At 45.9% G+C, this 12,254-nt stretch overlaps 1 protein-coding gene across 4 annotated transcripts in view; it reads right to left on the reverse strand.

Annotated features, from left to right (window-relative positions):
• FABP6 (fatty acid binding protein 6) overlaps positions 1-12,254 on the reverse strand; it is a 75,687-nt gene that overhangs the window by 43,547 nt on the left and 19,886 nt on the right. For all 4 annotated transcript variants that reach the window (XM_075441967.1, XM_075441966.1, XM_075441965.1 and 1 more), the window contains exons 5-6: positions 6,882-7,009; positions 6,291-6,545 (exon numbers count right to left, since the gene is read on the reverse strand). The gene's annotated coding sequence lies outside the window, so the exon portion shown is untranslated. The remainder of the gene's footprint in view (positions 1-6,290; positions 6,546-6,881; positions 7,010-12,254) is intronic.

Here is a 12,254-nt window from a genome sequence, read left to right on the forward strand (position 1 = left end):
TGAAAAGGTACTTTTCAGCTGGGTCAGTGCTCCGATTCAGTTCTTCACGTGATCACACAAACGGCTGCACTGGCACAGTGCAAGCATTGGTACAGAGAAGGGAACAGGCAGCCGGTGGAATACCGGCACAGGGGGGCCATGCCACTGAAAACCACTCACTGTAATCGTGGTCTAAGGCACACTTTATGATCTACATTAAAAGAATAAAGAAATCCTAACTGTTAATTGTCAACAGGGTTCTGAGGAGGAAAAGCAGAAATATGCTCATGCTAGTCGAGCTAGTGACGTGTGCCTAGCCCGGGTTCGCTGAGCGAGTCGTCTGCAAGCTGCAGGCTCAGGACAAGTTCTCTGAACTCGTCGTTTCCTGCTGTCTCTTCAGAGTCCAACACCCAGGCAAATCCAACCAGCACTCCCGGACGCAGCAGCACCAAAACAAAGAGCGGGTTTAAATGAACACCAGTTATTCTAAGCCTGTTTGTACTTGTGCCAGCACTGCCCCTTCCCTTCAGTAGAGCTTCTTTCCCCGAGTGCACCCCAAAGTGCTTTGGAGAGCAGTAACATCCTCTTTTTTGCTAGCCGGGCAAGCCGTGCCGAACTCCGTCAGACACTTCCGAAATGACAGCCTTTTTCTTCCTCTTATCATCCTCTTCACTTAGGCTGATTTCAGATAACCTTTCTGGAGCAGAGGCGGCTGGCTAGGACCTATAACATTTTCCAGCTCAACAACGTCTCCTTGGTACACTCCCCACCTTTTAAACCAAGATCATTAACAGACATATTAAAACGCTTTGGATGTACAGTAAGATTGATACCAGCAACTTCCTGTGAATCTAATTGTTCTTTCCTTTCTTCAGGGTTCTTCCCCTTAATTAGTTATCCTAAATGTTATCCATTGCATCCAGTTCAATGGTAATAAGGACTGATAGCAGAAACAGGGACCTGTCTTGCTTTTGAAGTTTTAGTAACGACTGCAACAGAAAATTCGAAGATATTTTGTTACGCCACTTTTGACTCATGTAATCTCAAAATGTACAGTAAAATGAATTTTGGCTACTATCAATTTGGCTCAGACGAAACTGTTAAGACTTCTTTGAAGTATCATCTTTGGATTAAGAGCCACTATGGAACATTTTGAACCTCAGTGGTTTTAGTCTAATACAGGTAATTTTGTATAAGTTGCTAAAATGAAAGATACAGTTCAACCTTATCTACAGAGTCCTCTGGTAAAAGCAAACTGAGTTAAAGATACTACCTCTATGTATTTCTTTGTTCCACATATTCATGCCAGAAGTCCCTAAGAGAAAGTCACTATAGTTCTAATAAAGTTAGTAACTGACATCCCTAAAGATATGAATCATTACAACTACTCTTTTGGACTATTCTGACCAAAAACCAATAGTCATCTCCCCTTTATCTACGTAGTTCACGTGATGCGTTGTAAAAAATTTATTACTTGATAGTATCTATCTGATTGTACTTGCTGACACATCAGGACAACACGGCTCCAAATGAGAGCTTATCTTCAAGGTAATCTCGTCTGATCTGGAGCCCTGTCACACGGCTGCGGTCTCCTAAGCGATCCCCAGTAACCACCAAAAGGGGGAGAAAAGGGCACGTACCAACACAAAACGAACGTGCACTGCACCTGCGTTTACCATGAGTGGGAACTGATCGCAGGGAGGGTCACTGAACGCAGCCGGCTGTCGCCACCACACCAGCACCACCACCAAGGAAAAACCCAAGTTCTTTCCTAGCCACAATGTACTTGGAAGGTACCACGCTCTGGAAGCTTGCTCTCTACAGCTACAGTTACCTACAAGATTTGCACGGTAGTTTAGTCAAGCTAGGCTTAGAAGGCAGCAGGATGAACGTGGGACAAACCCAGGACTCGTGGCTTTCAGGAACTTGCCCTGCTGCTGCCGTACAAACGGGAGCTCTGCACAGAGGCTGGTGGCAGCAGGCTGCTCACGCCAGCTGGACAACTTGCCGACACCAGCCCCAGAGCCTGCAGCCTCCCGTGCTCTGGGCCGACTTGTGCCCGTTACAGCATCAGCCCCCCTTCTGGCACACCTCTTCTGCAGCGGCCCACGACTGCGATCCAGCAGGCAGCACTCCCTCCACCGCAGCGATCACAGGCAGCTTCGCTCCACCTCAGACCCGAGAAACCAACGGTTTTCTGTACGCAATGCTGATTTAGGCTTCCTCGGAGAAACGCCACACAGAGCTTGCCTCTAACTCAGCTTCCTGAAGTCAATAAAGAACAGTATGTAACACCATGTTTTAACTTGTTCTGCCTGTAGGAGTTCTGCTAAGAGCTGCTCTGCTTCCTCCCAAACAAATCATGTTATAAAACAATAAACCAGTTTTTAAGTGCTATTTGCTATAGAGAAGAAAGAGGTTTTCAAGATCTACAGAGACATATGGAACACTGAAAATGGAAAGTTCTTTAAAAAAAGGAGATTATACACAAATTATTTGCCTTTCTCAACTTTACTCACATTATTGACTTATTAAGCATAGGCTACTGGTGTGTAGCCTATGGATAACAAGGAAGGAAAGGACGAACTTTTAACCACAAATATTATCTACTTAATAAAAGCCTACTATTCAGTCTTGCAAGACAATGTATTTCATTGTATTAATTGAGAATCTAACATGAATTAGAGGTGTTCAGAATTTTGCAGAACTTTGTGTTCTATTTACTTAACACAAAAGATTTCTTCACGTTGGTAAAGAGTCATTTAAAAAAATGACCACATTTTGAAGCACAGGGACATACGATTTTTCCACTTGCCCCTGTTTCTGCCTTACACTGTTTAAAGAAAAACTTAGTTTTAAGTACTGTTGCAAGGAGGAACAAAGACATTACGAGATTCTGCCTTTCCCTTGTTTTTGCTTTATTTTAAGGAATCAGTGTGGTGAAACAGAGTGACGGCAGTCCAGAGACATGTAAGGGTCTCAGATAAGGCCAGCACTGTGTCTAGTCTAAATTGCTCCCATATCCATGGCCAACCTAGTTTTATCAAATGTGTAACTGAAGTTGCCTCCTAAGAAAATATTTTTAACTCGCCGTGTAGATGCTGAATTACATTATGTCTGTTCAACACGCAAGCTTAGATGCAGCTTACATATTAAAAAGTTTATATTTTTTGTTGGAATAATTTTCTATGCACCATGCTGTTTCCAGATTTTTAATGTTAATACTGGAAAAAACACAAACATTTTTTTAGTCTGCTATAAAAAACCCACATTTTTAAAACTTCTGAAATGTTCGTTTCCAAATCCATTAAAACATTATATACAAGAGCCTTTTAATAACTGTACCTTGATAGCAGTCCTATTCCCTTCACCTTCTCCCTCTAGTTTGGGATATTCATAGCGTTTTCCTTAATATATTGCAGAGTTTACTCCATGATAAGCATGACGAAAAAACACAGGCTAGCAATGGGTGCTGAGCAAGGGGTTAACTTTCAGCTTCATTAAGACAATTCCCCATTCAGAAATACAGATATGTGCTTTGGACGTCTCAAAAGAAAATTTTATAGGGCATTCCAATAAATTGCAATACAGCTTTTGATTTTGAAACAGACAGTTTCTACTGAAAATGCCAACACAATGTCTTATTTCCAACATGGAACACATTAAAAAAACTCCCCCCGCCCTCCAGAAGACACTGCAGTTTCACAGACTCCTTCTTTTCATGCATCTTTCCTTCTGCAACGTCAACATCCCAACGCTTACTGAAGCAAACACAGAGCTGCAGAGCTAACGAAAGGCCAAACTCCCCACTCGGCCTGCCAGGGGAACTCCTTCCACTGCACGGGTTACTCAGAGTTCAGCGTGCATGGAATAAACACAGCGTACTTTATTATGCGTCCTGCTTTCCAGGCCGCACTCCCCAGCCCTCCAGCATTAAAGCACTAGTGCTGTATTTTAAATACAGATTATGTCGCTTGCCCCAGGTCATATGAGACAGGATTAACAGCCAGATATCCCAGCTCACTGCTGTCTGTTAAAACAATAGATGCCCCTCCATCTTCCAGACACAACAGCTTCTCCAGCACATTGCCCTGCATCTCCCCGATTTTTGTGTAGTGTATTAACCTCCACCTATTGCACTTGTAAAGCCTGCTGCTGTACTGGTGCGCATGAACCCCACGCACGGGTAACTTCTGCTGTTCCAAAGCATTCCTTCGGCTGCAGTTCCTGAATCTCTGTGAAACGGAACATTAGATTTAGATACCTTTTTTTTTTTAAAGGCACATACATTTTGCAGTTGACTTTTTCTTATATTTTAAACTCATGTTTACTAGTTCCCTCCCATCTCCTCGTTCTCCAGGCTTTTCCTCTACTCTCTTCTGCAGCTGGCCTGACGAGCAGTCAGATGGGACAGACAGCTCTCTGGTGGCGGTGATAAACCATTTGCTACCCCAGTGAGCCACGCAAACACAGATTTCATCCTAAAGAACCTCCAAAGCAGACATCAGAAACCAGTATCTGAGTGAATTTTTCTCACACCAGCACAGTGTTTATAATGTGCCACACCAAAAATACTGATGCAGGTTAATTGTGCAAGAACAGAAAGAGTTCGAAAGCGTGCGATGCAGAGAAGGATGCATTTCTTTTCCTGAAGTACGAGAAAACCCAGTTTTCTTTGCTTTACTTTTTGGGGCTTCAGCCATGCTTTGATGTGTGTGACATACAGTCACATCTCACCATATATTTTACAACAGTCTGAAATTGTTTAGATTTCCTTAGATACATTTAACAGGAGAAATAAATATACTCTTGTAGCAGAAATAACACGTACACCTCACATGCTGTTTCTTCACCATCTCCAAAACAAGCTGATCTTTGCATCTGCTTGCTCTAATAACTGCTCTTGTTACACCTAGCCCACGGTGTTCCTCTTCAGTGGCTTTATTTATTGCTGTTATTAACGAAGCAACACTGATGTAAAACTGGGGAAATGAGACTAGGTGGTTGACAGCTGGGATTTTATCTTAAACTCTGGAATAAGCCACATTTCTCAAAGCTTCCTCTGGAATCAGAACGAAAAAGCTGGAAAACACTTCAAAATCTGAACTTCCACGTGGAAGTTTCTTTACCCCACCATACCAAACAACAGCTGTTTTCCTCCTAAATGAATAGCAAGCAGCAGGGAGCAAAAAACCTAAAGAGTGGCAATTGTTTAGTTTTTTAAACTTCGTTCTTAACCCAAACTTGCATTTTTGAACAGGTCGGTTTGGTAGCACACACAGATCACTCACAACTCTCAGGATGCTTCAAAACATGGACGATCAGCTCAGCGCCTGGACAAGGCGCCAGCTCCCCGACATTCCAGTTCCTCCAATGGAAAACGCTTTGGCAAAACCCGCACCCAGTTCAGACCCCAGCGGCACCGGCTGCTACTGCACGGTTCCAGTGACTAGACTGACCCCGGCAAGCCCGCAGAGGCGGCCCTGGTTCCTGTGAGCAGGCCCAGCCACCCCAGGCCAGGCCCAGGACACGGCCGCCCCGAGCGGGAGCAGGCCTGGGAGCAGGCCCCGGCGCAGGGCCTGGCCCAGGCCCCAGGCTCCGGCCGTCCCGAGTGGGAGCAGGCCCCGGCCCAGGCCCCAGCCATCCCGGGCAGTGGCCAGGCCCAGGCCCCAGGCCGCCCCGAGCGGAAGCAGGCCCAGGCCCGCCTGAGTGGGAGCAGGCCCTGGCGCAGGCCCCGGGTGTCCCAGGCAGGGGCAGGGCCCAGGCCCAGCCGCCCCGAGCGGGAGCGGTCCCAGGCCCAGGCCCAGGCCCCAGCCGTCCCGGGCAGTGGCCAGGCTCAGGCCCCAGGCCCCAGGCCACGCCGAGTGGAAGCAGGCCCAGGCCCGGCCGCCCTGAGCAGGAACAGGCCCGCCTGAGTGGGAGCAGGCCCTGGCGCAGGCCCCGGGTGTCCCAGGCAGGGGCAGGGCCCAGGCCCAGCCACCCCGAGCGGGAGCGGGCCCAGGCCCAGGCCCCAGCCGTTCCGGGCAGTGGCCAGGCCCAGGCCCCAGGCCGCCCCGAGCAGAAGCAGGCCCCAGGCGCAGGCCCCAGCCCCCTGCGCAGGCCGCACCGCATCCTAGCACCAAGGCCCCAGCTGGGGGACAGGGGCCGGGCTCCGGGAGCACGCCCGCAGCTCCGGTTTACAAGTCCGGCTGCAGCTGGCGTGTCCAGACCCGCAAGATGCAGGGACCAGAGCGCTCCAGCTCTTCCTGCGCGAGGCGGGAACGTGTGCTGCGTTTGCAGGACTCGAGGTACAGGCAGAGCATGGAACGTACTGAAGGGAAACGCTGCACGGCGTTTGTTCACCAGCAAGGCTTCCGGCCGCCTTCCAAGCTCTCCCGCGGCCAGCAGCACCCAGCGAGGTTCTGCGCAGCTGCCGCGACCACCTCTGCTGGAGCCCCCTCTCTGCAACGCAGCGCTGCCTTGCTCCAAGGTGGGCTGTCCTTGGCTTTCACCGGGCTTGCTTGTTGCATTTTGCTTCTTGGCAGAAGGCGGAATTCTTCACGGAGAATAAGCCATGATAATGATTCCTGCGCACAAAGACAGGATGAGGGCAAGGTCAGGCTTCATCATAAAAAACCCTCTCGCCTTGTGGTGCAGGGAGAAGCGTGGTGAGGATACTCTGATACCGATTTGAACTGCAACGTCTGTCTCCAAGGATCAAAACATAAATTTCTTCAGCCCTTTGTAACTGCTAGCTACTCGTTCCTCACAGTTCTAGTACGCTTTTCTCCTGAAGCCGTCAATATCCTTTGCAAATAATATGCTGCAAAGGCCAGAGGAACCGAGCTAGTACTTTTCTCAAGGTCAGAGAGTGAAATCTGTGGGTCCACTGCTGCTCAGCACATCTGAAAATCAGCTCTCACCTTCTCTTACGATTGTCGAGTGTCTGCTGCGCTCTGTGGTGGTTATGGGACAGCCTTCAAGGGGGTGCTGGGTATAAACCACCGTCCTGCTGCATTCTGGAGCCCGGAAAACAGGCAGGCTGAGAGAACTGTTTGAAGAGAAATAAACGCCATTTATCCTGCTCTATTCTTCTCCTTTGAATGTCAGCCTCATGCAAGTCCATGATGCTTTACACACCGATATTAACTATTTCATGACTTTCATTCCGACAGACAGGATAGGGGAGAGACAAAAATGCTGAAACAGAGAAAAGAAGATGGGAAAGAAAGGTAACGTGGAAAAAACAGAGCCAATACAAATGGCAACAGGTCTCCCACTGAGAGATACTGGAACTGGCAATGAAAGACTTCATAATTAACAGCAACTGAAGTTCTGCTTAGAGGATTACATCTCTGGTTTGCCTACGTTTTTATGCCTAGCTTTTCTCATGCCACCTGTGGAAATGCTAATACTTAAGGGCACAACGTATGAGGAGAGGCTGGAAGAGCTGGGTCTCTTCAGCTCAGAGACATGAAGTCAAAAGGGAGACCTTATCGTATTCCACAGCCACCTCTCTGGAGGACAGAGCAGATGGAGCCAGACACTGCTCAGAGTCATGGTGGTAAGAGGCAGGAGGACAGACACAGCTGCAAATAGAAGACATTCTATTACCTATTGTGATTTCTTTTTTTTTTTTTTTTTTAGCCACAAGGCTGGTGAAATACTGGAACAGGTAGCACAGAGAGGTTGTGGAATCTCCATCCTTGGCACTGGTCAAGACTCAGACAGAGATGGCCCGACCATCTAAACTTCAAGGCATCATGCTGTTAACTAGACATGTTTTGAGTGGGGGGTTGGACCTCCGGAGACCCCTTCCAACCTAAATTATGAGTCTATGACAGTATAATCAACCATGTCTACCTCGGCCACTGAGCCAAATGAAGAATCTCCTTTGTCCACAGATGAGATTCACAACATAGTAGGAAAACACAAGCATGAAACAGATCGCATGTCTTTGCCCCATCTCCCAAAAGTTATACTTGGCACAAACCTGGAAAATCATTTTCAAATGTTTTAAACCACTTATGAAGTTAATTCCTTTACCGAGGATTCAGTACAGTGCCAATCATACTGGGCTTTTTCGTTTACTACTATGCAAATGAACTTTGACAAAGTTAGTTTGCCAAAACTCTTAGCTTACTAGAAAATGTAATAATTAGATAGTGGCTTTATAACAGTAATTCAGTAAGATGATAAAATCAACACAATCTTTTGAAAATATTGCAGAAAATTTTAAAAAGTTGCAAGTCTTAAAAAAGGTGTCAGAAAGACCACTCTCATTCAAAACAAAAGAATGTTTTGCTGCAGAGGAACATCATCCTCTGGGAGCATATTTGTCTCAAAAGTCCTAATCTTTGTGAAAAGCCGATTCACTACATCAACACACCTCCACTCCTGCACAGTGCCTTAAAGTTATTGCTGTCTCCAGGGACTGGCACAGAAAAAGAAATATTAAGTTTTGCTAATCACACATGTGTGGACTGTGATACAAAATGTGGGCTCATAATATGGATTTTAAGTCCAAGGGGAATCTAGTGGTTTCCACTGTTGATTTCTAAAATGCATTCCAATCTGCATTTCTATACAGCTGTTCTACAAGTGATTTGTACTCTTTGGCTCAGTTTATACCTTGGTTTTGTGGAAGGTGTTTTTTTTTTTTCTTTTTTATCTGCACTGTGGCCACACAGCTTTACTATTTGTAACCCAAGTGTCACTACAAGCTCTTTGGCCAGAGGCATTTAGACCTTCTGTGCCCTAACGCTTCTCAGCTGCATTGCTGCCTCCAGCTTCCTCTCCTAGAAGAAAGGCTTATCAGATTATTGGTACATGCTGCTGTTCTTGTGCTTCCACAAAGGCTGACCAGAGGGCCAAGACAGAAGATCTGCTTTCCCTCCCCTCTTCAGGCTCAACGCTGAGAAATGGTTTGCTCAGAACAGATGTACGGACTATGTAGGCCCCTGCACAAAGCAGTAATTCTTGCAGAGAAGCACAGAATCACCAGGGTGGCCTCTGGCCGCTGAGTGACCTTCACAAGGGTGGAAGCAGCAGGAGAGGATTTTGTCCAGACCCTGTAATTAGGGACTGAAGGAAAGCAGAAATGTAGACTGGTATGGGGAGCTGTGGTGAGAGGTTTCACATCTCTGTATTCCTGAGGAAGGACGATCTAGCTAGCACTGATTTATACGGGGTCAGCACAGCACAGAAAGTCAGGAAGAGAAATGGCTTGAACCTGCTCCATGCCATCTTGCTGCTGTGTGCTGGATAACCTCGCAAGCAGGAGACAGGCAAGCTGAGAACACAACCGCCGCAGGTCCCCCCTCCGCTCAGCCGCTGGACGCTGACATCGCAGCCCGCTGAAACAGCGGCCAACAGCAAAATCCTTTCAGTGCTAATTTTCAGTCTTCTGTCGAGAAAGGGTCCTTCTCCTACAACAACGGTACGTTTTTGAAAGGTTTCTTTTTGTCTGGTCAGTGTCTTCTCTTTTAAGTCACTGTGACCTATATACAGACACGATCCAAATAAAAAAATTAAAGAGAGCTTTATGTGACATTGCTTGGCTAAGCCAGCTCTAGAGTTGCTGTGTCCTCTATTATTTTTTCACACAGGGTCAGATATGAGTTGATATATATTTTTTTTGTTGGTTTTCTTCTTCACTATCATAAGGAACGCTTAAATATCTCTCTGAAAAAAAAATAAATCTAGTTTTCCCGCTGAAGGTGGCTTTGATGGACACACCCATGCCACTGTTGTTATTCTGATATTAAAAAAAAAAAAAAAAAGCCTAGAGTTCTGCCTCTGTCTGAATAACACACAGGACCGAGGCACACCATGAAGTCACTGTGAGTTAACAGGTTACCACTGAGTCACAGTAACTGACACACGGGTCCCCTTAGCTGCTTGCCAACACGCAGTACAACACGTTAGCTTAAATCATTTTCACCAAGACACTTTGATGAGGTTTGGATGGCACAAGAAATTACTCTAGGGATATGGAATCCAACCCCTGCTATAACTTACATTTAAATCAAGATTGGTGGGACCATTGCTACCTGATGACTGTTCATTAAGCCTGGGTGAGAGAAATTTGGAAGTCAGCTCAACTCCCAGTGGCTGGAGACTTGCTGCAAACTGATTTCATAGCACAAAGTTCTGTTCCACTTGGAATAACTCAGGCTGTGAACTGCTCTCTGTCTGCATCACTGGCCATACTGCTGTTCCAGAACACGCAATTCACTCCCACAGCTGGCACCAAACAAAACAATAACCAAGAACGGAACTGCCCTGAAGGATCCTCTGCTTCGTGACATGTCCCTGCAGCAGTACAGCGAGGGGCAGCGTCAGGGCTCGTGACGTACCTGCACTCCAGGTATAAACCAAGAGTGCAGAGCCCACTGCGGTCAGCCGGGCACCCTTCACTAGCCCTGCATTACTCAGCAGTTCGCAGAGAGAAACAACAGGCATTCCGGCACAGGGAGGGAGAAGCAGCTGGCTAGAGGATGAAGGGACAGAAAGCAGCAATTATACTATTACAGCTAACAAACAAGCCCGCATCACGCTTACTTGAGCTTGGGGGTGCAGGGCCAGCTCATATCCACCTTTGCTGCTGATTTTTTTTTGACAGAAATTGCTCCCTGAACAGTCATGTTCACTGATTATTTGTCTCCTCCCTTCTTCTTCTGATTACAGCCAGACTGGGATATCCCTGATCCGCATAGAAATGAATATTTTAAAAGTCAGTGCTGTCCTCAGAGGGGCTTGTGCACCATTAGGTCTCCAGATTTACTGCACTAGCAAAGAACAGTGTAGTAATGAGGTAGCAGCAATAGGCTACTAATGAAAAGAGCTAAAAGAAAAGGATTTTGTCTTGGTACATACCTGACTGTAAACTAAAATTATCGTTGATGTCCTGCCTTTATATACGGATTTTTCACCAAATTCTGTAACCACACTCATAGAGCCAACTCTATATTATAGTAACTCCTCTTGATTCCTGACTCAGCACATGCGCTGTGTTTTGCCTATGATCATGAACAGCCGGGAAGCACTACTATCAAAAATTAAAGTGTATTTAAACATGACTTCTGATGTGTTACTGTGTTATATCAAATTCTCCTGTTTTCTAGGTCTCTGCATGAGAAGTTTTCCCGCAGATAACAGCAGTTTGTGCAAAATAGTAACTATTCCCTGTGGTATACGACAGCAGCAAAGATTTTCCCAGAACTATTGAGAAAGCACAGTTATTAATTGCAACATGTGTACCCAGGCCGATAGAGCTGACAACAAAAAAATACTAATGAACGTAACAAATTGTGTTCTCACCCTGTAAGAGGTGTCACAGCCTCATCCCCTGCCTTCAGTTGTAAGTCCTCTGTCTATTTCCATGCTGTTAATTACCCTAGTCTCTCCTCAAAAGTATGTTCAAGTCCAAGCCACAGCTCAAACCTATTCCCTTCTGGGTGTAGTGCTTTACATTAATCAAAACCCAATCACACAACAAGAGTATCGGTCCAGTTCTCCTCCCCACTCCTAGCTCTCCTAGCTCTCTTCTGGCCCTTCACCAGCTCTGCTAACAGAAGAGCCCTGAACTCCAGTTACATTCAACCTTGAGTCACTGGGTGGACCTTCTCTCCCAGTGAGCCATATAAAGCCTGGCGGCTGCTTTGTGCCTGTAACGACTGTCTCTTCTTGCTTAGCTCTCTGAATTGACTCATTTTTTCCATCACTTGGGAATAATTCAAGTGCTTCACCAGATTTGACTCACCCTGGGTGACTTCAGAAATTAGAATCAAATTGAGATTGGTGTAGAAAAAGCAAAACTATAGTCAAATTGTAACTACGGTCTCTCTACTGATGTGACAAAGCATTCCTGGCCTCCAATCTGAATGCAGGAGCTGCATTCATCCGGTCTATCACTGGTCCAAGCTTGCATCAATCAGCCAATTTGATTTTATTCTGAGGGAAAAACATAATGAGTATCACGAATCCCTTTTATATTTAATTCATACTGTAGAAGAACAAACCCTTACGATTATAAAAATTTCACTGTACCATAGAGATAAAAATTTAAGAAATCCACTCATACATCTATACAAACCCACGATGAAAAACCAGAGAATTAGTATCAAATTTTCGCAATTACAAGGTATTAAAATAGACATCAGTGTTTTGAACTATAAGACACTACTTTGTTTTAACAGAGTGGCTTACACAAGCATTTAAAACTTTCATATTTCACACGAGACAGCTGCAAAGTCTGTTCTATGCCTGCAAGCACAGGGTAGGCCAGGTTATGA

This window comes from Opisthocomus hoazin, chromosome 23 (genome assembly GCF_030867145.1).
Source record: "Opisthocomus hoazin isolate bOpiHoa1 chromosome 23, bOpiHoa1.hap1, whole genome shotgun sequence".
In the NCBI taxonomy this organism is placed as follows: domain Eukaryota; kingdom Metazoa; phylum Chordata; class Aves; order Opisthocomiformes; family Opisthocomidae; genus Opisthocomus; species Opisthocomus hoazin.